Below are 25,527 nucleotides of genomic sequence, written 5' to 3'. Positions count from 1 at the left end.
CTAACATCTATCATTTGATCTAGGCCAGACACTACTAATTTTTTTAATTAGTTAATTTTTTAGAAGAATTGATCCTTGTAAGATAAGAAGAGTAGAAACCTCTTGTTCTGAAAGCCAGATCTTGGCTTGTTTCCTGCTTCCTTGAAATAGGGAATTCACACCTCCATAACCTCCTACATGACCAGGCATGTAATAAATGTTCCTTAGAATCTATTCATACTCCAAAATATTGAATAACTATGGAAAAATGATCACATGTTGATGTAAAAACATAAAGTTATGGATAATTTACAGAGTTACAGAAATACAGAGTTCAAAGGTGCATTTCTGTCTCATCAGATGCAACTTCTCTTCACCCTTCTCGGAAGTGTCAGGACACACCATTTAACAATACGTGCACCTTTCTGGCTAGTCTGTATCCCACAAATCAGAACCACAGTCACAAGTAGGCCAGTCTTCACTTGAATTACTGCAATATATATCATAATGAAAGTAATGCAAACTCTCTGAGAGAATGGAATCACAGCCATATTCCACAACCAAAAAATCCTCAGAAGGTTTGTGATATCACATTAATGTAAATATGGCCCCCTTTTTAACTGCTTACTTGCAAGATGGCAAAATTGACTTGCTTGATTAGGAAAAATATTTTTATTGTACATAGATGTGGTTTTAACTCTTGGTTGTGAGCTGCCCAGAGTTTGGTACAAGATGGGTGGCTATATAAATGTTTTAAATAAATAAAAGACAATAACTACATGTGTCAGTGACTGAAAATCCTGTATGGACTTTTTGCTGAAAATGGAAAAAAATGAACTTGTGATTTATGGGTTTGATGATTAGAAAGGGGAGAATATGGAAAGAAGGAAGTCACAATATAACTAGAGAGAGAGAGGATAAAATATAAATGCATTTATAACTGCTGTAAAGGTCAGAAGCCACTTCTTTATATCTTTTCTTTTAATTTGTATTATTTTTACTTTGTAAAAATCCCTTCGATAAAAATTAATTAAAAAGCCCTTACTTTCTTGGTGGCATTAATTCGGAGACTGAAAAATATAACTGAAATCATTTAGAGGGATGTCCATCCACTGGTATTTACATAGCAAGAAATACAAACCAATTACTTACCCACCAGGGGTTCTCTAAGAGAGGGGACATTTACCATTTCACAGGCTGCCTGTTAAGTATTACATGATATGGCCTTGGTTTCCCTCTGTTCTTCATCAGCTTTGTTAGAATTGCAATACTGTTTGTTACAGCCAAACAAGACCAGCCCAAAGAAACAATTTTCTTCATCAAAACTCTGACAAGAGATTTTATTGCAATTTGTCAGCAGCAGACCTGCTTTTTACAAAGGCTGTATCTTGGCAAGCCCTCAGAAACATCACCTTACATTGCTGTGGGTTGGAAGTGGCCACACTTATATTTCTGTCATGAGTAAGGATGGCGAGCAGGGGGCTCCCATCCAGGCTGTAAAGTGCATGCGTAGTACTGAGGAATTAGGTATCCATTCAAAGAGACACAGATCGGGCCCGCCTTAGACTTTGGGGCTTATATGTCTGGGTTTTTCCCACGCTTCTTCAGTTTGTTAGGATTTTCTGTTATGTGGCAGTAATAAAACACTAGAGACCTATTCCTTGTCTCAGCGTGGTTCCTGGCTGTTAGGACATCAATCCTAACAAACTCCTACTCCCATCGAAAGAGGGAGGAACAAAGAATTTAAAGGGGAGACATTTGGAAATGTCTTCAGAAAACTAGGAAATTCGGCTCGCCATCCAACAATTGGCAGCAGCCCTGCAACAACACCAACAACAGGTAGATCTACAGGTTAACACATTACAAGCTGCCATGCTACAGCAGTTACAACAACCAGCTCCGATTAACTCACAACCGGTGCCAGCAGCAGCAGCTCCGCCAGTAGTCATGAGATCCCAGGGCAGTCTACCAGAGAAGTCTGGAGGAGAAGCAGGATAGTTGAGAACTTTTCTCACACAGTGCACAATGTTTTTCGACAGCAGACCGTCAGAGTTTCCCACAGACAGAACCAGAGTCGCCTTCATCCTAAGTCTGCTAAAGGGACCAGCAGCCAAATGGGCTATTCCCATGGTGGAGAACAATGACCCAATTCTCAACGACTACCAGAACTTTTTGGCAGGGTTACGAGCACACTTTGACGACCCGATCAGAGAGGTCACTGCCAGCCGGGAAATTCGGAAGCTCAAGCAAGGTAACAAGAGGGTGGGAATCTACATTGCTGATTTCAAGTTGTTAGCAGGAGATCTGGACTGGAATGAGAGTGCATTAAAAGACCAATTCAAACAGGGGCTGGATGAAGAAATTAAGAATGAATTAGTGCGCCAGGGAACACCAGCTAACCTAGAAGCCTTATATCAGTTGTCTGTGGTCATAGATGCCAGGCTAGAAGAGCTCAGATAGATGCAGCCAGGGACAAACAGGGCCCTCAGAGCACTTCCAGGATTTCCAACTCTCTCCATAGCATCTACTCACTCAGGACCAGCGGAGCCGATGCAGATCAGGGCGAGCAGGAGGCTTACTTCCGAGGCTGAGAGGCAGAGAAGGAGAGAGAGAGCCCTCTGCTTTTACTGCAGAGCCCAGGGGCACATGGTGAGAGCTTGCCCAGCGAGAAGCCAAGCAACTTCAGTAAGACCCCTAGGGCAAGCAGCTGAAACAAGAGCCATCTCCACCTCTGCTTCCAACCAGGGTAACTCCGTCGGTCTCTCTCCACAGAGCCCAGCAGGGAGACCATCAATCAATTAAGAAGGGCTCATTCCGAGGATTCCAGGCAATCCTTTTACTACTTACCAGTAATAATGCACGTCAACCCAGAGCACCAGGTCAAGCTAGAGGCCATCGTGGATTCCGGAGCTTCAACCAATTTTATTGATGTGCAGACCATACAAGACTTCAACATCCCGACCATAGAATTGCCATGTCCCATAGAAGTGGAGACCATTGATGGCCAGCCACTCAAGGCAGGGCCGATTAGAAGGTTCACAGAACCGGTGCAACTGACAATGGGAGACCACACTGAGTGGATCCAGCTTTATGTTACTGCATCGCTTAATGTGCCTGTAATCCTAGGCACGCCTTGGCTGAGGATCCACAACCCATTGCTGAACTGGACTACGGGAGCAATCTCCTTCCAAGCTAAGGAATGCCAGCACCACAAGATTCAAGCCGCTCTCCGCTCTCCAGCAACCAACGCAGTCACGGAAGCAGGGGGGGTCCAGTTGCCAGCCAAGTATGCAGATTTCACAGACGTTTTCAGCAAACAAGAGGCCACAGCACTACCCCCCCATAGGGACTGTGATTGCACCATTGAGTTGATACCAGGAGCCAGGATTCCAGCAAGGAAACAATATCCCATGTCTCCCAAGGAACTAGCCACCTTAAAGGATTACTTGGACTCTAATCTCCAAAAGGGGTTCATCCGACCATCTACTTCCCCAGCGTCTGCTCCTACCTTCTTCGTACCAAAGAAGCCTGACCCGTTGGCACCGGCAAACTAGAAGGCACCCATGAGAGTGGTGCATGATTTCAGTTCCCTCAATAAAGTCACAGTCAAGGAAAATTACCCACTCCCCCTAATATCTGATCTGCTGGATCGCTTACAGAAAGCACGCATTTTTACTAAGTTGGACCTCAGGAATGCGTACAATCTGATCCGGATGAAAGAGGGGCATGAATATCTAACTGCCTTCGACACCAGGTTTGGTAAATTTGCGTACCTTGTTTTGCCCTTTGGCTTGTCTAATGCAGGAGCCATATTTTCCCAATTTATGAATCAAATTTTCTCTGATTTACTAGATAAGTATCTGGTCATTTATCTAGATGACATATTAATTTTCTCTGAGGATGCTACAACTCATGTAACCCATGTACGTAATGTCTTGCAAAGACTGAGAGAGAACAGGCTGTTCGCCAAGCTAGAGAAGTGTGCCTTTGATTTAACTGAATTACATTTCCTGGGCTATAAGGTATCAACAGAAGGCATATCCATGGATCCTTCTAAGGTCCAGGCAATTCTCTCTTGGCCACCTCCCTGAAATGTTAAAGAAGTACAAAGATATCTAGGATTTTGCAATTTCTACAGGCGGTTCATAAAAAACTTTAGTGACAGGGCTAGACCCCTCACACAGCTTTTGAAGAAAGGATCAAAATTCATCTGGGGGGAGAGACAGCAAGCAGCCTTCAAAGAATTTAAGCAACGCTTTGCATCCCAGCCGCTGTTAAGACACCCTGATCCCACGAAGCAATTAATCATGCATTCAGATGCTTCCGATATTGCCATTGGAGCAGTGTTATTGCAATATACAAACAAAACCGAGAATACATTGCTTCCGTGTGCCTTTTTTTCACGCATGCTCTCACCAGCAGAGAGAAACTATGATGTTTTTAACAAGGAGTTGCTAGCAATTAAAGCAGCATTCCAAGAGTGGAGGCACTGGCTAGAAGGTGCCACCTTTCCTGTGAAAGTTTGCACCGATCAGAAGAATTTACAGCTTCTACAAAACACCAGATCCCTCACCCCACGCCAGATCAGATGGAGCCAGTTTTTCTCCCATTTCAATTTTGTTATTTCTTATGTGCCCGGGGCGCAAAACTGCTTGGCAGATGCCCTGTCTCGATCCTTTCAGGCAACCCCTGCTACTCACCAGGAGGTACAGGCTACTATATTACAACCTCACAACTTTGATCAGTCTATGAGGGGGAACCAAACAGAGATTTTAGCAGCAGGCAGACAAGCAGAGGACCTATTTACAAGAGTCAGAGCTCAGCAGCAACAGGACCCGTATGCCAGGGCCAGGATGGATGACCTTCAGAGGGGCCCGCAAGACACTGCCCCCCCCATTCAATGTGGAGGCAGGAATCCTCTGGCATAGTGGGCAATTATATATTCCCCCTTCATTGAGGGAAGAAGTACTGAGACTTTGCCATGACCATCAAACGGCAGGCCACGGAGGTGTTTTCAAAACTCTCCATAGAGCTCTGAGAGACTACTGGTGGCCTAAGATGACTGCAGACATAAAGGGTTATGTTGCTTCTTGTCACACCTGCAGACGAGCCAAGCCTCTCCCAGGGAAGCCCACAGGACTATTGCAACACCTACCCACCCCCAGTAGGCCTTGGGATACAATCTCCATGGATTTCATCACAGATTTACCCCTGGTCCAGGGGCTGACTTCCATACTAGTGGTGGTGGACCTTTACACAAAAATGGTGCATTTTATTCCTTGGAAGGGCCTCCCATCTGCACAAGCCACAGCACAGTTGTTCATGGACCATGTTTTTAGGTATAGAGGCATGGTGAATCATTTGGTGAGTGACAGAGGCCCACAGTTCACTTCCAGGTTCTGGAGGGCCCTTTTCCAGTCATTAGGGGTCCAGATCCACCTATCATCATCGCATCATCCTGCTAGTAACGGGCAAGCTGAGAAAATTAACCAATGGTTACAGCAGTATCTCAGGTGTTACACCACTTATCAGCAAGACAATTGGCCAGCCCTGCTCCCCATGGCAGAATTTACTTATAACAACTCTGTGCAATCCTCGACCAAGATGTCCCCTTTCCAGGCACTCTACGGGGTTAACCCTCGGGTGTTGCCCACCTCCTCCCAGCAGGGAACTGTTCCAGCCGTGGCTGATTTTCTTAAAGAGCAACAAGCCGCACAGGAGTTGTTAAAGGAGCAGCTGAACAGGGCAAAGAGTGCTTACAAGAGGGCGGCAGATGCTCACAGATAAGAGGGGCCAGTGATTGCGGTAGGAGACAAAGTGTGGCTCTCTACCAAGTTTTTGAACTCTACCAGACCCTCCAAGAAATTGGACTCTAAGTTTGTGGGCCCTTTCACTGTGGTACAGCAGATAAATCCAGTGGCTTATCGTTTACAGCTACCAGCATCCATGAAAGTCCATCCACAGAGCCTTGCTAGCCAAAGACCCTCCCCCAAGTGCCTTACGATCGCAACTGCCCCCCCCACCTCCAGTAATTGTGGAGGGGGAGGAGGAATACGAAGTTGAGGAAATTCTGGACTCTAGGAGGAGGGGAAGGGGCATCCAATATTTCATACACTGGAAAGGGTACCCAGAGGAAGAGCACATGTGGGAGAATGCCAGAGATGTACATGCTCCAGCACTGGTTCATCGATTCCATCAGCTTTTCCCTCACAAACCCAAGCCTTGCACTCTACCAGAGATTCCTCATTTGGCTGAGCAGGCAGAGGAATCCCAAGCAGAAGAGTTCATAAGTTTGCACCTTCCACCCCCGCCTGACGCCTTGACTCCAGTTACAGAGGAGGGGGGGGTGCAGCCCTCCACCTCAGGCATACATTTCCCAGGGGGGAGGGGGGACGACTCTTCTAATTATCTAGCTATTTTCCAGCAGCAGCCACCTGGGCCAGAAGCCTTATCAGACCTGGAGAGCAGCACTGATTCGTCCTTGGAGGAGTTTTCCTTTGAAGACTTTCCATCCTTGCCCAGTTCCCATGGGACCTTAGAAGGAGACGTCGAATCTTATCAAGCCTCTGGAAGGGAGGGGGCTGAAATGGAATGTGAATCTGGAGGGGAGGGTGATGTCATGAGTAAGGATGGTGAGCAGGGGGCTCCCATCCAGGCTGTAAAGCGCATGCGTAGTACTGAGGAATTAGGTATCCATTCAAAGAGACACAGATTGGGCCCGCCTTAGCCTTTGGGGTTTATATGTCTGGGTTTTTCCCACGCTTCTTCAGTTTGTTAGGATTTTCTGTTATGTGGCAGTAATAAAACACTAGAGACCTATTCCTTGTCTCAGCGTGGTTCCTGGCTGTTAGGACAATTTCCCCCACAAGCCCTTTATATCAGAGAGCTTGGCTGTTGTTATGTAAAAGCGTTCCTGCCCCCTAAGAACTTGAGAAAAGTGCAGTTTACCGGAGTTCAGAGAGGGGGCGCTCTGTGGTCAGACCCCCTGCTATTTGTGTCTCCTGTTCTGATGGTCCGGGTTCCCTGCAGGGCTGTGGCTTTGTCTACTAGCCTGGACTGTCCACCTTGGAAGGAATCTTTTGTTATTTGATTATGGAGGTCTGTTTGGCTGTTCACCTGAATGGGCTCTGCTAAATTCTGTGAATGAGCAATCTTTTGACTTACTAGGTCTCTGATTAAGTTTGAAGGGAATCTTTTATCTAAAGAGTTGGGGTTTCCTGTCATATTTTAATTTTCTGGCATCCTCTTTGTATGAACCCATTCTATTTTGTAACTTTTAACCTTTTACCTTGTTCAAGGGGAAGGCAATATTGGAGGAAGTCTTTTTGGCAGGAAGTGTCCAGATGTGTTTTGAAAATGGTGGTCTGAGAGAGAAGTGGGGATTGCCTCGAACCCTTCCAACAATATATAGCACTGTTCATTCACTTTTTTCCCCTTATAATTGCTGGGCAAATCATATAAAGAGATCTGTTGAATTAGGTCAAAGAGTGTCATGAGTACTGATGGTGAGCAGGAGGGGGCCTCTATCCAGCGGGGAAAACGCATGCGTAGTACTGAGGAATTAAGCAGCCATTCAAAGAGACACAGATCAGACCCGCCTTAACCTATGGGGTTTATCTGTCTGGGTTTTTCCCATGCTTCTTCAGTTTGTTAGGATTATCTGTCTAATGTAGCAGTAATAAAGCACTAGAGACCTATTCCTTGTCTCAGTGTGGTTCCTGGCTATTAGGACATCAATCCGTATTTAGTTCAGCATTTTCTTTCCTATACTGGCCAAGCATAGAGCCTGGTTAGTTAAAGCAGGGTTGCTCAACCTTGGCAACTCTAAGCTGTGCGGACTTCAACTCCCAGAATTCCCCAGCCAGCTTTGCTGGCTCAGGAATTCTGGGAGTTGAAGTCCGCACAGCTTAGAGTTGCCAAGGTTGAGCAACCCTTAGCTAAAGGACCATGGGTCTTCTCTACTTTCTGCCTGGCTGGTACAATCAGGCAAAGTGGGCATGTTCCAGGTCCCTTACCAGTGTCATCCAGCAGGGCATAGGAAGCATGCCTTCTCTGTCACAGCATCTGCCCTTTCCCCCTCTCTGGCCCCCTCTTCCCTCTCTCTGGCCCCCGTCTTGACCGTGTTTAAAAGAGCCTTGAAAATTTGGCTCTTCCACCAGGCCTTGAGTTGAGTGAGTAGCAGGTCCTCTTTTTCTTTCTTGTTTAGAATAGTTGTTGTTGTTTTTCTGGTTGTTCTTCCATATGTATTTTATCTATAGTTTATGAGGGTTGTTATTGGACACTGCCCAGAATCACTATATAGTTGGGCATCCCTACACATGTAATAAAATAAATAATAAAGCAGATAATTCTGGCAAGCTGACAAGGCCTTTCCCACTGTAACTGCCCACTTCAGAAACTCTTCTGAGAGGTATCCTCCCTCTGACTGAGAAGATGCATGACCTTCATGATGCTTACGGACACTGGAGTCCCTCTCCTCCAAAGACTTATTTATGTACATAGCTAGGTCAAATGTTCTATTCTTTTGCTCTTCTTTCTGTTGTGTATTCCCCAACATAAATGCTTGATTTAACATGTTTCAGATTATTTTTCTTTTAAGGCTAAAATGTCAATATACTATTTCAGTCAATGACCAGGTAATGCCGGTATATACACAAAATGCAATAAAAGAACAGGACTGTGCAGTGACCCAAAGAAAGGTGATTCGGTACACCCAGAAACAAGCATATCCCACAGATTGGCACCCCCTTAAATCAAACATAACTTTTCCTGGGACCACATGGCTGCTTCTGCATGAACCCAGTAAAAGAGGCACTTCTTTAAGGAGCTGCTGACAGGTGCAACATGAGTGCCCTGTGGGCTCTGAATCACCTTTTCCCTTTGAATCAATGCATAGCCCTATAAATAAACATAAAATAACCCCAAACCTAAACATCACAAACCAAATGTGCCTCATCTTGACAGGTAAAAGGAAGGAGGGAAACTGTCTTCTGACAATCAAGGACAGCAATAAGTTGTTATTCTCTAACCCACTGTTTCTCAAGCAGGGCAACTTTAAGATGTGTGGCCTTTAACTGCCAGAATTCCCCAGCCAGCATAGGAGTTGAAGTCCACACATCTTAAAGTGGCTGAGGTTGAGAAACTCTGCTCCAACCTTACAGGTTCCTACTGAAAATTTAGTTTTCTGCTAAGCTTTTCTGCCAAGGATCTACATGGCACACACCTTTCAGAACACCTACAAACACAAACCATAAATTAATAACCCAGCAAGAACAGAGCCACTTTATTGACAGATAGTAATCCATCTGTCAGAAGAAATCTGTCCTGTTTTTATATGCAAAAATTACATGAAGAGAGTTAGGATTGTATTTTTCTGTGGTGTTTAGGAAATGGATGTGTGTAAAGCCCCACAAAACCAGGGTATTTTTTCAATTTTAAAATAAAACAGCTTTTCAATTTTCAACCAGCATGACCTTCAAATGATGTTTTCGCCAAGCTCAGCCTTGTGTTGCCAACCTCTGTGACTGTTTTGTTTTGAAGTAAGTGGTTTTTTCAGTTCTTTGGTACCAAACACTCTCCTTGCCTCTGGTTCACTAAGCAAACAGAAACAAATAAAAACACATCATAATTAAAACAAGATGATAATATGTATTACCTTTGCAGCTCAATTGGCTCCATTGCTTGGCATCATTTAATTTTCCTATTAGCAGACGTCTCATTTTCAGTTTTTTGTTTGTTTGTTTGTTTAAATTATTAACATCCTCTCTTAACTAGGCATATTTAGACTTGTAATAAAGTGAGGGGCTAATGGATTACTAACATCTACCTTATATAGGAATGAAAAGAACCTCTTCATCAGAATTTGCAATGAACTGGACATGGATTTTGTTGATATGTGTGTGTGTGTGTGTATACTGTATGTATGTGTGTGTGTGTATACACACACACATACATACACACAAACATACATACACACAAACATACATACACACATACAGACAAACACGCACCAAACAAGACCCAATGTCATGTTCACCGTTCCGATGTTTCTGCATCGTAACGGTTTGCTTGCCATGGTGCTGATACGTGTTCTGGCTGGGAGGGTGCTGTTGCGAGCCTTGTACTAAAGACGTGTTGATCTGTGCCAGAAGGAATGTGTTTAGACTATCTCTGAAATGTCAAGGTCTCTTTGCCCGTTGAGCAGCAGAGCTCGTTAGGAGCACCTGGGAATGTGGGGTGAACTGTATGTGAAGGAGGGGCTGGGCTGCTGTTTGTAAGATGCTATTTAGTTTGAGTTTAGGCGCGATTTTCTCATTCTCAGCTTTTTACCTGCTTGCACCCTTTTCTAAATAAACTCAGAACCTGAATTGCCATTTTGAGTCTGAGCGTTTTATTGGAATTAAGGCAACTATCACACCCAAGGTGCAGACTGTGCAGAGAGGCCTCAGAGACAGTCCAACACATAGTGGCAGGGTGCAAGATGCGGGTAGGAACAGCATGCACTGAATGGCATAACCAAGTATCTGGCATTGTGTACAGGGACATTTGCACAATGTATGGGCTAGACCCTCCCATGTCTAGATGGGAGATTCCACAGAAGGTTGTGGAGAATGACAGGGCTAAGATCCTGTGCGACTTCCAGATCCAGACAGATAGGCAGGTACTGGCCAATCAACCGGACATTGTGGTAGTAGAAAAGATGTAGCAGTGCCAAGTGACAGCAACTTCAGGAAGAAGGAGTATGAGATGCTGGAGAAGTACCAGGGCCTGAAGGAGGAATTAGAGAGGATGTGGACAATAAAGGCCAAAGTGGTCCCAGTGGTGGTAGGTTCACTTGGGGCTGTGACTCCCAAGCTGGGAGAGGGGCTCCAACAGATCCCAGGAGCAACATCAGAGCTCTCTGTCCAGAAGAGTGCAGTGCTAGGAACAGCCAAGATACTGTGCAGAACCCTCAAACTCCCAAGCCTCTGGTAGAGGACCCGAGGTTGAGGAAGACACATACCACTCATTGGGATGAGAAGGGAATTTTTAAAAAATAAATATGGCAATTTAAGTAGCAACTAATTAGTTTTTTTCCACTAAGAAAAAGTAAAGAAATAGAATGAGAATCATTCACAGATATCCTGGCATAGGAATAAGGCAATTCACTTTAAAGCAAGGCAACCACTGATCCAAGTATCTTTAAAAGTGACTATACTGACCATTTATTGCTGTTTATATTATCCACAAACAATGCAGTTGAACCAAGACGATTCAGACTGCAGCACTGTAGATCTTGTTGCTCAAGGTCTTGATGCTATACTGCCAGCCTCTTTATGAAGATTTATTTTTTTTGGCTTGAAAAATGAAGCATAAATTCAGCATGCATTGGATTAAATCCCAAATCAAATCAGGCTGCTTCAGACAGATTTGGGAGATGTTCAAATAGAGCTACAGCCCCCCTGAATCTGTTATCTGAACCCTCCTAGTTTCATTTTGGTGATTCCAAGTATCTCAGGAACAGAGACACCATGTACGTCAAAGTGATTTACCATTTTTTGGAACCTTAAAAACCTAAATTTAGAAGTGGAATAAAAACTCTTCCAATGAATCAATCAATCAAGAAAGAAAAGCTATATACAAATGAGACCCAATTGCATCGATAGGATTGTAGAGGCTGAAAATGCATACAATTTTTACTTCCTAAGGACTGATTTTCCTTACTAGGTTGACCCAGCATGGGAATGGACCACTAACAATTTCTTGAGAGAAAGAATGCACAACAACATCCTCTACTCCCCTCTCCCACTTGGAAGTCAACACTACTCATTCTGCTATACATCATAGTAATGTTTTTGACCACAGCCAATACAAGGTCTGGTGGTTTGTCTGCTGCACTTCATTTCATTGTAGGCAAACATCTCCACTCAAATTGGCTACTATGTGCTATAGCAGAAATACTTCTTCCTGATGGATCACTGGTCACTGTCTTCCATGGCCATTTTATCTTGGGTTGCTAAATTGCCTGTCCCCTTCAGAAGACACCTTCACACACACACACACACACACACACACACACATACATGAATTTCTCTGGGGGAGGCATGGTAAAGTGAAGACATCTCCATGAAAGCTGTGAGGTTTGAGTCTGATCCCGACTCTGAAAACAAAACTTATCTGGAGAGAATTGGGGAAATAGAAAGCAGGAGTGGCTCAGCAGAGCAGGAGAAATCGGAGATGCTGATTGGACAAACTTTGGAGGGAGGTTTGAATCCTCCAATCAGTGCTCGAGAGAGAAAAGCAGAGAAGTACGTGAAGCAAAAGGCAGCCCAATTGGCTGCAGAGGAGAAATGGCGAGGAAAGGATCACTTAAAGAGGCACACATGCCAAGAGCAAGCTGCTGGAGACAACCAATCCTTCAAGCTGACAGCATCTGTGGAAGAGTCCTTACTGGAGTCAAGAGCCTCACCTGTAGCTGGTGCAGAATCAGAGCCAGCTCCTCCTGCCATCACGGACCTGCTTCCTTCACATACCACTCCAGTCAAGCCTAGTCTTGCTGTTCTAGCTGAGCACAGTCTTGTTTCCAGATTCGAGCCTTCTCTTGTCATCCCAGCCAAGTCCAGCCTCGCTTCCAGTTCCAAGCCATGCCTTGACACTCCAGCCAAGTCCTGCCTTGTCTCCAGATCCGAGCCTTGCCTTGATGCTCAGTTGAGCCTTGCCTAGCCTCTGTTATCAAGCCTAGTCAACACTCTGTGCCAAGCCTGACACTCATGCCTCAAGCCTTGCCACGCATTCTAGCTACACCGTGTCTTGCCGCCTCATTGAGAGGATTAGCTGAGTTCTGCCTTGCTGTCTTGCCATGATCTCCTTCTACTTCTGAGTCTGCAACCTTGCCTTGTTATCCTCCAGTGCCTGGGTGGACTTGATTGAACTGCATTGTCTAATCTATTTGAGCACTTTCATTGTTGTAAATAGTTAACTGTAAATAAAGAATTTAATAGTAATTCTGCCTGGCCGTCTCATAGTCTGAACAGGACAAAAGCAGAGCCAACGACTGCAGAAAATCCAAGGAACCAGTGAGTGGACTGGTTCCTTGGAACCTCTCTGGATAAGGAGAGGACAGGAGACCACCAATGTGTGCTCCAAACAGCTGCTCCTCATGAGGAGACCACAGGACAGCAGTTTTCCATGGGTTTGAGCAGCGGATGTCATGAGTACTGATGGCGAGCAGGAGGGGGCCCCTATCCAGGGGGGAAAATGCATGCATAGTACTGAGGAGTTGAGCAGCCATTCAAAGAGACACAGAACAGACCCACCTTGACTTTTGGGGTTTATCTGTATGGGTTTTCCCACGCTTCTTCAGTTTGTTAGGATTCTGTTTTATGTAGCAGTAATAAACACTAGAGACCTACTCCTTGTCTCAGTGTGATTTCTGACTGTCAGGACATCGGGAGATAAAGGGATTATCCACCTTTCTTGCAACTGTGTCAGAGCCTTTTAAAGAACACTAAGTTTGCAAACCTCACTTTTTAATCCCTTTCAGAAATCGCCTAGTAAGCATCGTAAAGCTATTAGAGATCTTTGGAATGACAAGTTTGAAAAGTCATTGGGTGAGTTTATCTCCAACTCTGAATGAAGAAAAATTAATTATAAGCTTAAGAACTTAAAGAATTTGAAATAAACAGCAAAAAGCTAAGATTTTGTTCTAAGAAAGTTATAAATGGATTAAATATCCGAATAAATTTGGAATGTTGACTTTTACTATATGATTTTGGAGTTAACTATAAAAAATAAATAGCTTCTCATGGGAAATTGACTTATTTTGGCTACCCTGGCTATTGTAAGCCATAACAAAGATAAGTTACTTTATGATTTTAGAAACTGCACCCTAGAGGGAACTAAAGATTCTAAGCAGAAGGAAAAAAAAAAACCAAGCCTGTTCTTGATGTCAGTTAATACTGGGACTTACAAAATGACACAAAACATTATAACATCAGAAACATTAAAGGAGATCTTTGAAGAATGGAGCCAGAAATTAGTAACTAAAATATCCAGACTGACAGTAACGATGTCTGTTTCTATGGATAGACTATATCCAAAAAGACGTTAATGAAGGAAAAACATATGTGGAACAAATTTTATCTGGCAAGGCAAAGTACTGAAAGTGGAACTACAATTGACAGGCCAAGACAATGATGTGGAAAAGGATGCTTTGCTGGATATACAAAAGAAACTGGCTGAAGTTTTAAAAATTAAAAGGGAAATACAAATGATGAAACAAGAGAATGTGTAATGATTGCCTATCCTGATATACTCAGACTCACAAGCAGGTACTTAATGATTTATCTGATTTATTGAAAGAATAGTATGCAAATACAGAGAAAGCTCAGAATGACTAAAAGCGCGCCAAATACAAACTAAAAACCCTCAGCTCCAAACGTAATCCCTCCCCTCGCCCGGCCATAGCAACCACCCCCCTCCCAGGTGCTGGTAACCATTTTCCACACATCCTGGAAAAGCAACCTTGAACACATGAGATAACCCAAACACATTCCAACCCAGCAGCCAACAGATAACAACTCCCCGAAGAGGAATCCTCCTCCCTCCTGAGATCAACACGTATCAGGTAAATGACATGTGAAATGTTGCGATGTACCAGGAGCATTGGAACAGTGAACATGACAGAATGACCTGGAAAATGTGTGTTTTTTTTAAAATTGGATTTACAAAAGAGGCTTGTTAAAGCCTTGAAGAAATCTGGGTGATGGGATAAAAAGAACTGAAGAGAAATCAAATCCTATGACAATATTAAAACTGTTAGATGTAAAAGGAAGGAATATAAAGTTGGTTTATTCGATCAAGACTAAAATAAGATTTTTTTTTGCAAAGTTCTGGCAACTGTTTATGGACTTTGTGCTGACACCAGGCATGAAAACTTGATGTTTTATGGATTTGCTTATAGATAAGAGATGAGATATGGGATGAAGAGATACAGTATCTGTTTGCAATCTTATAAGGGGTGAAAAGTTACTAAATTTGTTTATACTTGTTGTGATAAAGGTTGGAAGTCACTTCTTTATATATTGCTTTTCTTTTTCTTTATTATATTCTTTCCTTCCTTTTTCTATTTTCTTTCTCTTTTTTCCTGCACATTTTATTCTTTTTTTCTACTCTATTCTCTTTCTCTATGTTTAGTCTGTATTAGTTTTTATTACTGTAATTAAAATTCTTAATAACAATTATATTTAAAAATAAATAAATGATAGAATCATGTTCCAAACAAAATAATTAATAAAAGAATATAAGTGCAATCAATCCATCAATAATAGAGTGCAATTAAAAAAATAGACATACATAACATGAATTTCATATTGATAGAATAAGGCATATAAAAGTATAAATACATAAATACATAAATATAAATTGTATAAATAAATAAAAAAGGTGGAGGATAGAAGGAGAGCCAGTTTGGTGTAGTGATTAAGGTACCAGGCTAGAAACTGGGAGACTGTGAGTTCTAGTCCTGCCTGAGGCACAAAGCCAGCTGAGTGACCTTGGGTCAGTCACTCTCTCTCAGCTCTAGGAAGCAGGCAATGGCAAATCCCTTCTGAAAATCTTGCCAGGAAAGCTTGTCCAGGTAGTTACCAGGAGTCAACACTGATTCAAAGGGACAAAAAAGAAGAACAATCAGCCGTCTGTTGATTTATTTATATTAGTGTAATTCTACAGCACAGTGACAAAAGTTCCAAATATAAATTGAACAGATATAAAGATAAGAGGCATGTTATCTATTTCTTCTTGAGAGTAGAAATAATTGTAAAAAATATAAATAATTAATCATTTTGCACATGAAAATCTACAAATATTGTAATTCAAACTTCTAATTTGCAGTCAAGTCATAACATTGTAAAATTTAAAATCAACAGAACCAATCTATAAACTTAAAAACATTACTTATATCTATAAAATATATGGCTACCTTTTTTTTCAATTATTCTAATCTATCAAATTTTGTTTTACAGATATTATAACCAATTTTTGTCTTTTTAAATAATCCAGGTACCTGAAATAATTTAAGCTTCTCCTTCTGTTCTTTGAGCCCTTTGTTTTAAATCTATAGTACATTGAAACATTTCCCCTCTCCTTCTCCTTCTCCTTCTCATATGACCACATATCTCCATTTTAAAAATCTTACATTTCTCCATACTGTTTGTATTTCATTCATTGCATTATTTGCTCCCTTCTTAGTTTCTGGCTAAAGCTAATTATGACACCAGCATCTACAATATTAAAGAATCTGTTTTTGTAATAGAATCAAGATCATTGGAGTTAAGAGAGAATAGATAAAGAATAAATAAGAGGAAAGTAAAAAAGTTTCCTCTTATTAAAGTTCAACCGCATGATATAGAAAGATGTCATAATTGGCCAACAATGCATATTTTAGAAAAGTAATTATACCTATGGTTAATACTACAAGAAGTAAAAAAAAAATAACCCTCAAAGGTGTCATGAGCACTGATGGTGAGCAGGAGGGGGCCCCTATCCAGGGGGGAAAACGCATGCGTAGTAGAGAGAATTTGAGCTGTCATTCAAAGAGACACAGAACAGACCCACCTTGACTTTTGGGGTTTATCTGTCTGGGTTTTCCCACGCTTCTTCAGTTTGGTAGGATTTTCTGTCTACTGTAGCAGTAATAAAACACTAGAGACTTCTTCCTCATCTCGGCATGGTTCCTGCTTGTCAGGACAAAAAGAGACTATGATAGCAGCAATGTATAAACAATAATTAATGTCACATACTTAAGAAAACTGTTATGTCTATCAGAGTTTTTTTTTATGTATTTAATCTCAGGAGTATAGGAAAAAATATTCTATTAATTTTTAGAAATCAATTGCGTCCATTTCATACAAGTGGCCACATCGCTTCTTATGTAGATGATATGAGCCTCACACTCCCGATTCCTATTCCTCTCAGGTCATCATGCCACTGGGTTCATTTCACAGGTCAAGCATCTTTTGACTTCAGCTGTATCTTCGCCCAGACACTAGTCTTTTATTACCTGATAAAGTGGGGAGGGGGGGAGGGAACGGCTTCAGACAAGATGACAATTTGCAGTTCCATCAAGTTCTTTCTCCCATAAAGCCTTTCCACCTTCAACCTGTTTTATTTACTACTGTGCTGAAATATGTCTTCCAATTTCCCAAAACATTTCTGACCTGCGAAAAATGCTTCTATTTTTTTCCCCTGCCTCATTCTCATACCACTGCACATCTTTCTTTGAATTCTTGAATATGTTTTTGCTTTATCATTGAAAGAACATTGGTCGTTGTGGTTGTTGCCTATTATGTAGCCCCCCAGATAGAAGTGCGTTATGACCCTGACAAAAACCTAAGGAAGAAATTCACTTACATCTTCCCACAGACTTTGAAATACTCCTTGCAACCATATCTTTATCCTCATGTCTCCTGAGTCTATACAAATAAAAAAGAAATCTTAGCGAAGGAAAGAAACTAAGAGAGAGGGAGAGAGGGAATAAAAAGAGAGGGAAAGAGAGAGATGACAAAGATGGCAAAATTCACACTTGAACAGAGGGCAATACAATCTAAATATACTGTAATTACAGAAATGAGCAATTAACAATTCTTAAGACTGTTACATGGGTTTTTCTAATTGGCAGGTCAGTACAAATAAAACATGAATTCCTTCAACTAACATCTTGAAGCTTCCAATGACATCAGTAATATGCAGTAAGTGTGGACACTAATTATTACAAATATATCTTTGATTTCAGCTGTCAGAGATAAAAAAATGGAGTACTGGAAAGTGGGATAAGAAACACAGCATTTCACTCCAAGGATGACTGGAAGCATTTGTCCCTAAGGAGGACTTTTTTATTATTATTTCTTCTTTCTATAGAGATGTTTGTATTTAAATGCCAAACCAGGGTGGGGGAAGATAATGTTAATTTTAAATCAGCCACAGATGCCCATCTGAACCATAAAACAAGCAAGAGAAAAGGCCAGCTTGCTTATCCTTACAGCCACCAGCAGCCAGTATGATCAAGGCCTTTTCATCCAAAATTTCATCAGCAGCAGCTAAATTAGTATGATGAAGTTTCATAGCTTGGCACATTTCTTTCTATGCCACTGATGAAAAGTCAATTCATAATTGTGTGGGGTGCACTAACAGCAGAACTTGTATGAGAACTGAAAGAGAGGAAGTGTAACTATAGGCACAGTGAGGCTGTCCTTAGTTTTACATTGCAGTTTGGTCTCAGCCCTGTAAAACCCACCCTGTAATGACAGCAAAGTTTCTAGTCCTCAGAGTTGTAGAGAAAAATTCCTTGGCACAGGAAATTAAGGACAAAATATTTTCAAAATCACTGTTTTCAATATTTCTAAGTTCAAATATTTCATTATTACCAACTACTTTTAAAAGGTAAGACTTAAAATTGATGGAACATATCATGTCTTCAACTTCAAGGTTATTTCTCTTTTTTCCTGCACATTCTTTCTCTTTTTCTCTGTGCATGTGAGAGGGAAGACTTCCAAAGAGACTGGGCCCAATCCCAATTGGAAACTTACACACACACACAGAGAGAGAAGAGGATTGGTGATATGCTATATATATATATATGCTGGTCAGGCAGAGAGGGCATGCTAAGGACCCCATCAGCAAAGGAATTTCATCTGGCAGGGTCCAGGAGGCAGGCCTTCTCTGCAGTGGCACCCGCCCTTTGGAATATCTTGCCCCTGGAGTTGAGATGGGTTTCCTCGCTCCCGGCCTTCCAGAAGAAATTGAAGACCTGGTTCTGCCACCTTGCTTGGGATGGGGAGGGTAACAGCTCCACCTGGGGGTGGTTAGCGCCATAGCACCCCCTATCAATTGCTATTCCATCTCCTCTTGGACTTTACATTATCTTATTTATGCTTTTAGATTGTGATTGAGGTTTAAATGTTTTTATTATTGCTTTTATTGTAAACCACCCAGAGTCCCCCATCGGGGGAGATGGGCGGTAATATAAATTTAAGTAATAAATAAAAAATTATATATATATATATATATATAAAGTAGCAGGCTACATGATCCTTACAACTATTTATTACATGGATCTTCCATCTTAAGTTTTTTTAGATTTTTTATCCTGCCTTTATTATTTTTCAAGTAACTCAAGGTGGGGAACATACCTAATACTGCTTACACCTCCTATTTTACCCACAACAACAACCGTGTGAGGTGAGTTGGGCTGAGAGAGAGTGACAGGCCCAAGGTCACCCAGCCGGCTTTCGTGCCTGAGGCAGGGCTTTTTCGAAATTTTGAAATATTTGTTGTCTTTGTTGGAATTTCCAGGATCTAAGGGAGACATGATGTGATTGGCAGCTTTAATGACTGACATGGGAAGTATTCTTAGTGTCATTCCCTGGCTTGGCTGCTTTTAGAAAAGATATTGACATGCACATTTAATTTGGATTTTCAAATTATTTTAGACATTTTTAAAATAAAATTTTATTAGATTTCTTTATTACATGTAAGTATCTTAGGTCTACTAAAGTCACAAAACTAAAAATAGAAATATCACGGTTATACAATGGGCAGCAGAGAAATTTAATAAATAAATAAATTTATGTATTTATTTAAAGTTTCATCAGAGTGATCAACTATCTTAGATATATTCATATTTAGCTCAGTATGTCAGTGTTCACTGTATATTTATTACTCTGTAATAAGCAGACTTTTTGCCTCGATGATCTGTCTTCAACTATTTTTTATTTCTAATCATTGCGGATGATTGTTGATTAAATAGTGCCATCTTGCAGGATCCAGGAAGTGTGCCTTCTTGGTGATGGTTCCTGCCCTGTGGAATGGTATTCCCCAAAAATCTGTACTGCTCCCATCTGGTTGAATTTCTGCAAATTGTTAAAGACCGGGTTATTCTCCCAGACGTTGGGCTAGGAAGGTGGTTAAGCTCCTTTGGGTTTTGGTTCTGGTCATGTCGGGCTCAGCCCTAGAACAGCGAAGAGTCAGTACATTCAAACTCTAGTTCTTTATTTGCTTACACCGTACAGACAGAATCTTGCCAGACTAAAGCTACTCTAACTGATCCAAGGGTAAATAATCTGTGAGACTCTAGGGCAGAGCTACCTTGAACCTCTTAACTTTCCCAGCAACAGACTCCAGACTGTGAATCTTCTTATCTTCCTGGAATGTGCCCCCTCCTTCTGGGAATCAGCGGCAGCGCCGAAATCCAGCACAGGTCAGCTGTATTCATATGTATTGTTTTCTTTTAATTTTTAATTGTAAGCACTCAGAGTCACCATGGAGTCGGACAGCCTTGAAATAAAAAATAAATAAATAGTTTCATGGTTTAAATTGTTTATACCATCTTGTTAGCTCTTAAAAAGGCAATGCAGAAATATTTTAAATAAAATATTAAATGAAATAATACCAAACTTAGCATTGTAAGTACTTCCTTGCATTTCCCCCCTGAACTGGATCCTAGTTGAATAGTTGGATGAGTCTCAAGATTAAAGGTGCATTTATGATTGAATGGAAAGAATTGGCTCTGCACAGAGAGATCTATCATTAAACTGAATTACCACCATCCAATGGTGGGTATATTCTTTTTAAGGTATGATAATACAACTTGCTTATCTGATATGTTCTTGAAAAATTCAGAGTAATCTTAAATAATTCACATTCCACCTTCTTTTAGTTGTAACCCTTCCCCCAAATATATCCAAACATCCCTGAGACATAATTAGGCTAAGAAATAATGACAGATCCAAAGTCATCCTAGTGTTATATTTTAATATATTTTTATATTTTAATCACTACGACAATTGTTCTACAGTTTTGGTGGTTCTGCTCCATTTTTACTCTGGATGTTTTAATTATTACTATGTATGGTTATTGTACTATAGTTAACAACTAAGTCCTTAGAGATTACATCAGCATACAAATTTAATTTAAAAATAAATTAATCAAATAACTCTTGCACACGCGTTCAGTTATTTTCAAAGGTGACAAATGAAAACACTTTCTGTGACTTCCCAAGGCTTTAGATTAAAGGAAATAAATTCAGATGTAATCTTTGAGGAGCTCAGTACTTTGCAAGTCCCACTGGGATAGATGAAAAATGGGAGCCAGTGACACTCAGCATTTGAGAAAAATGACATATTATTAACACAATGAGGGGAGGAAAGCCTTTGGCTACAGCTCTGCTTGTCATTCTGACTTGAAATAACATAATGAACACACTGAGCACTTCCCTTATCAAGATACTGAGTGACATCTGCTGAACGCAATTTCCAGAATCAAAATCTGCAACTGTCTTTGGCTACAATTGGGCAATTATGCTTCTGTCCCCTAGCATTCCACCTAGTGTTCTTCCATATTGTTTGCTATGGCAGCAAACAGCGATAAAATCAAGCGGTGATCAGGCAAGGCAAGAAGATAAACCTCAGGCACTTTTCTGATCTTTTTTTAAATAACATGCAATTAATAGGTGACTTATTTCTAACAAATATCAGGGCTCCAATAGATGAGAATATCTGCAGCTCAGGGTTGAAGTGTGGAGTCCTTGGTGCTCCCTGAGCTTGGTTGTTGACTTGCAGAAGTTTCGTTACCCAACTAGGTAACATCATCAGTGTGATTGAGTGTGGGGTTTGCTCCCTGTTGATTTATACAGAAACCACATGCCCACCAACCCTGGCAGGGTGAATGACTCTATAAAAAAATGGACCAAACCCCACACTCACTCACACTGATGATGTTACCTAGTCGGGTAATGAAAGATCTGCAAGTCAACAACCAAGCTCAGGGAGCACCGAGGGTTCCACAAATATAAGGGCCTCACAAATTCTATAAATGTTCAGCTCCATTGCTGTCTAATGAGTTGCTCGCCTGTCTCACTGGGCTGATAATTCAGTTCTCTGTCCACTGAACAGCAGTGAGGTTCAGCTTTAGGTCATACTCTTGTGGTTCTTTCAGTGGACACCTAAATAAATATGTGAACTAAAATACATATATCCACCTAGGCCCTGTCTTGTTAATTTTGTCATCCCAGTCATTACTTAAAGCTGACTTTCAAAGGTCTGTGAATGTTTGCAGGTCGGATTCTTCAAACATTCTCTGTGCAAAACTGTGACAGCTGCTAGAAGGCCTACATGCTCCCCTCTTGTTTGGTTTTCTGATAGAACCTGTCAAGTACTGCTTGACTGTGACTGAATTTGTCACTCTCTCAGTGAGGTTATATCTCTTTGTACAATAAAACAAAAAGAATAGAAAAAAAAGAACATGATACACATTCCAGGGCTTGATTATAAGGCAGCTATGAATGTGAACAACAGGGCTTATCCCATTGCTAAAAGACGATACAAAATAAAGCAAGGAGCTCACATTATGGTTATTTTCACTGGGTTTGTAAACCTCCAAAAGGTGCATTGGTGCAACTTATTCCTGTGTTCAGAAGGAAGATGCATATTCTTAAATCCATGTACAAAAAGAATGATTTGATACTTCTCACTGATGGAGTGTGGTTTGGTCTCATTTACACACTGCAACCATCCTTCCTTGGCTGCAATTATTTTTATAAGAGGCAATTAAAATAGCTAGTAAGTCCAGTATGATCCTGAACTCACTAAGTCTTGGCTAATCATTGTGCAATGGGATGTGTACGTACATATGGGATGGGGTAGCTTGGGCCCATCTGATTTCTACCGAGGGTTTCCAAATCTTCCCTCCACAGCCCTGCTGCACCCTCCCCACCACTCCCGTCCATTAGGTTATTGCTTTACTCCAGAGAAAGCCTTTCTGCCAGTGATTTACCTGTGAGGAGGCAAGTAGTAACTGTCCTTCCATAACCTGAAGGCAGTAAAGCATATGCTAAAGGCTAGATCCTTTTCCCTGAAGGAGAAAATCTGGTTCACTAAAAGTCTTATATCTTTATTAAAATTTCAGAGAAATAGAAGAAAGTTGAAGAGAAAATTTAACAGGAAGAAAGAAGGGACAGACAATTGCTTTCTGAAGATATGGATCTCAGGCAGCTGTGTCCTCCCTCCTAGGATCTCACTGAATACACACCACCTGAACAAGAACAAATTTACGTACCCCAGATCCCAGCCATAAATTTAAAACAAAAAAACCAATCTGCATCACAAGTAGCTTAACTGACCCTAACTTGATGCCCAAATATTGGCTCCATCCCTGTTGCTGCCAGCTGAGACTTTGCTCTTACTTAGCTTCCAAGCAGCCTTGGAGAAGGGAAGAAACAAGTGCCAGAAACCAAGTCAAAATGGCTCCCTTCTCCACCTTGTAAAAGCCCATCTGAGAGGGAAATCAGCATTTGGCTTCTCACTGTTTGATTGGGAGGGGAGGGTATTGTTTTTTTCTAATGTAATCTGGAAGGACAGATTAAGTGATTTTTTTTAACCCTTGCAGTATGTGGGCTTCTTGAAGTGCAATTTCCCCACATTCACATTCACCTGGGGTGTCCTGCTCATCCTGGGTCATGTTCCAAATCAACACCAATTAGGTGATCACATCCAAGTCAATGCAATAAACAGAGGTTATGATTAGTCATGAATGTACCTGACCAGGCCAGGCAGCTCCTTACTGCCATCCTATGCATGTGTGTAACAGCTGGCACAGGTTTATTTAAGATTAATTGTGTAAACTGCCTAGGAATTTCACCTTTGCTATGTGGGGGGGGGGGACCCCACTAAAATAACACCTGGTTTGTTTCTCCAACTGATGGGTGTAAGAGTTGCCTGTTCTGACAGACTCAGTCTCACAAGCAGGTGCTTAGGGAAAACTGGTTTATTGAAAGAATAGTGTGCAAATACAAAGAAAGCTGGGAATGAGCAAAAGCGCGCCAAATACAAACTAAAAACCCTCGCTTCAAACCCGATCCTGCCCTAACTCCTGCTTAGCAACCACCCCCTCCCAGGTGTTGGCAACCATCACACATCGGCCTGAGAAAGTAACCTTGAACACATGCAATAACCCAAACGTGCATTCCTCAGTTACAGTAAGGAGATTACAGCCTGGTACGGCTGAAAATCTGGTCCCAGCAAACGTGAGACACGGATCAGAAAATTGACATGCGAAACGTTACGATGTATTCAGCACATTGGAACGATGAACATGACATGGGAGACAGAAGCATTAAAAAATTATTAAAACTTTTTTAAAAATAGCAGCAGTTAGGGAAGGCATGCAGAGAATGGCTTCTGTCTTTTCCCCCAATTCCTTAATAGCAGCCATGGCTTGGATCACATGACCAAAAGGTAGGAAAGCTTAAGAATGGAGCACTGCAACTCCCACTGCTATAGGAATGGGTTAAGGGATTATTTTCTGGATTTTTTTTATCCACAGCCCCTGCCCAGGTCTAGCCTATTTCTGAACTTGATCTTTCTTTTGCCAACTTGCTCCACCACACCACATCTGTTCTTGCTATGTTTTCAGAAACTTATCCAGATGATGGGCAGAGAAACAGAGCTCTGAGCATCTTTACTTAATTTCTTTCCAACATTCCATTGGGTTGGAAAGAATACAAAAGAACGGTCATTCATTAGGTATAATTACTGTCTAGAATTAGCTAATCTAAAACTCTCCTCCAAGTCACTGGGTGATACACCCAAGGTCCAGTGTGCACTAAGATCATAACATGGCAAGCCAACCTCTTATGGACTTTTTGCTGAAAATGGAAAAAAAATGCATTGGTGATTTATGGATTTGCTGATTAAAAAGGGTTGAATATGGGAAGAAGAAAACCATGTTATAATTTTAAAGAGAGAGGAGAGATAATGAATTTGTTTGTAACTGCTGTACGGAAGATCAGAGGTCTCCTCTCCTGTCCTCTCCCCCCCTTCCTCTCCTCTCCTCTCTTCTCTTTCTACCAGCACTGTCTTTTCTATTTATTATTTTATCTTTTATCTCTCCTTTTTCCTTAATTTCACAATCTATAATTTCATGCTTATCTTTTAGTTATATGAAAATCTTTAATAACAAAAAATCCCTTCTCACCTCTATGGGTGGCATGTGTCTTCCTCAATCTTGGTTCCTCTACCAGAGGCCTGGGAGTTTGAGGGTTCTGTGCAGTATCTAAGCTGTTCCTAGCACTGCACTCTTCTGGACAAAGAGCTCTGATGTTGTTCCTGGGATCTGTTGGAGCCACTCTCCCTGCTTAGGAGTCACAGCCCCAAGTGCCCTTACCACCACTGGGACCACTTTGGCCTTCACTATCCACATCCATATCTAATTCCTCCTTCAGGCCCTGGTACTTCTTCAGCATCTCATACTCCTTCTTCCTGATGTTGCTGTCACTTGGCACTGCTACATCTATCACCACCACTGTCTTCTGGTCCTTGTCTACTGCCACAATGTCTGGTTGATTGGCCAGTATTTGCCTGTCTATCTGGATCTGGATGTCCCACAGGATCTTAGCCCTGTCATTCTCCACAACCTTCTGTGAAATCTCCCATTGGGACGTGGGACGGTCTAGCCCATACACTCTGCAGTTGTTCTTGTACATAATGCCAGATATTTGGTTGTGGCATTCAGTGTATG

This window comes from Candoia aspera, chromosome 2 (assembly GCF_035149785.1).
Source record: "Candoia aspera isolate rCanAsp1 chromosome 2, rCanAsp1.hap2, whole genome shotgun sequence".
NCBI lineage: Eukaryota > Metazoa > Chordata > Lepidosauria > Squamata > Boidae > Candoia > Candoia aspera.
Note: the sequence above shows the minus strand (reverse complement) of the source record.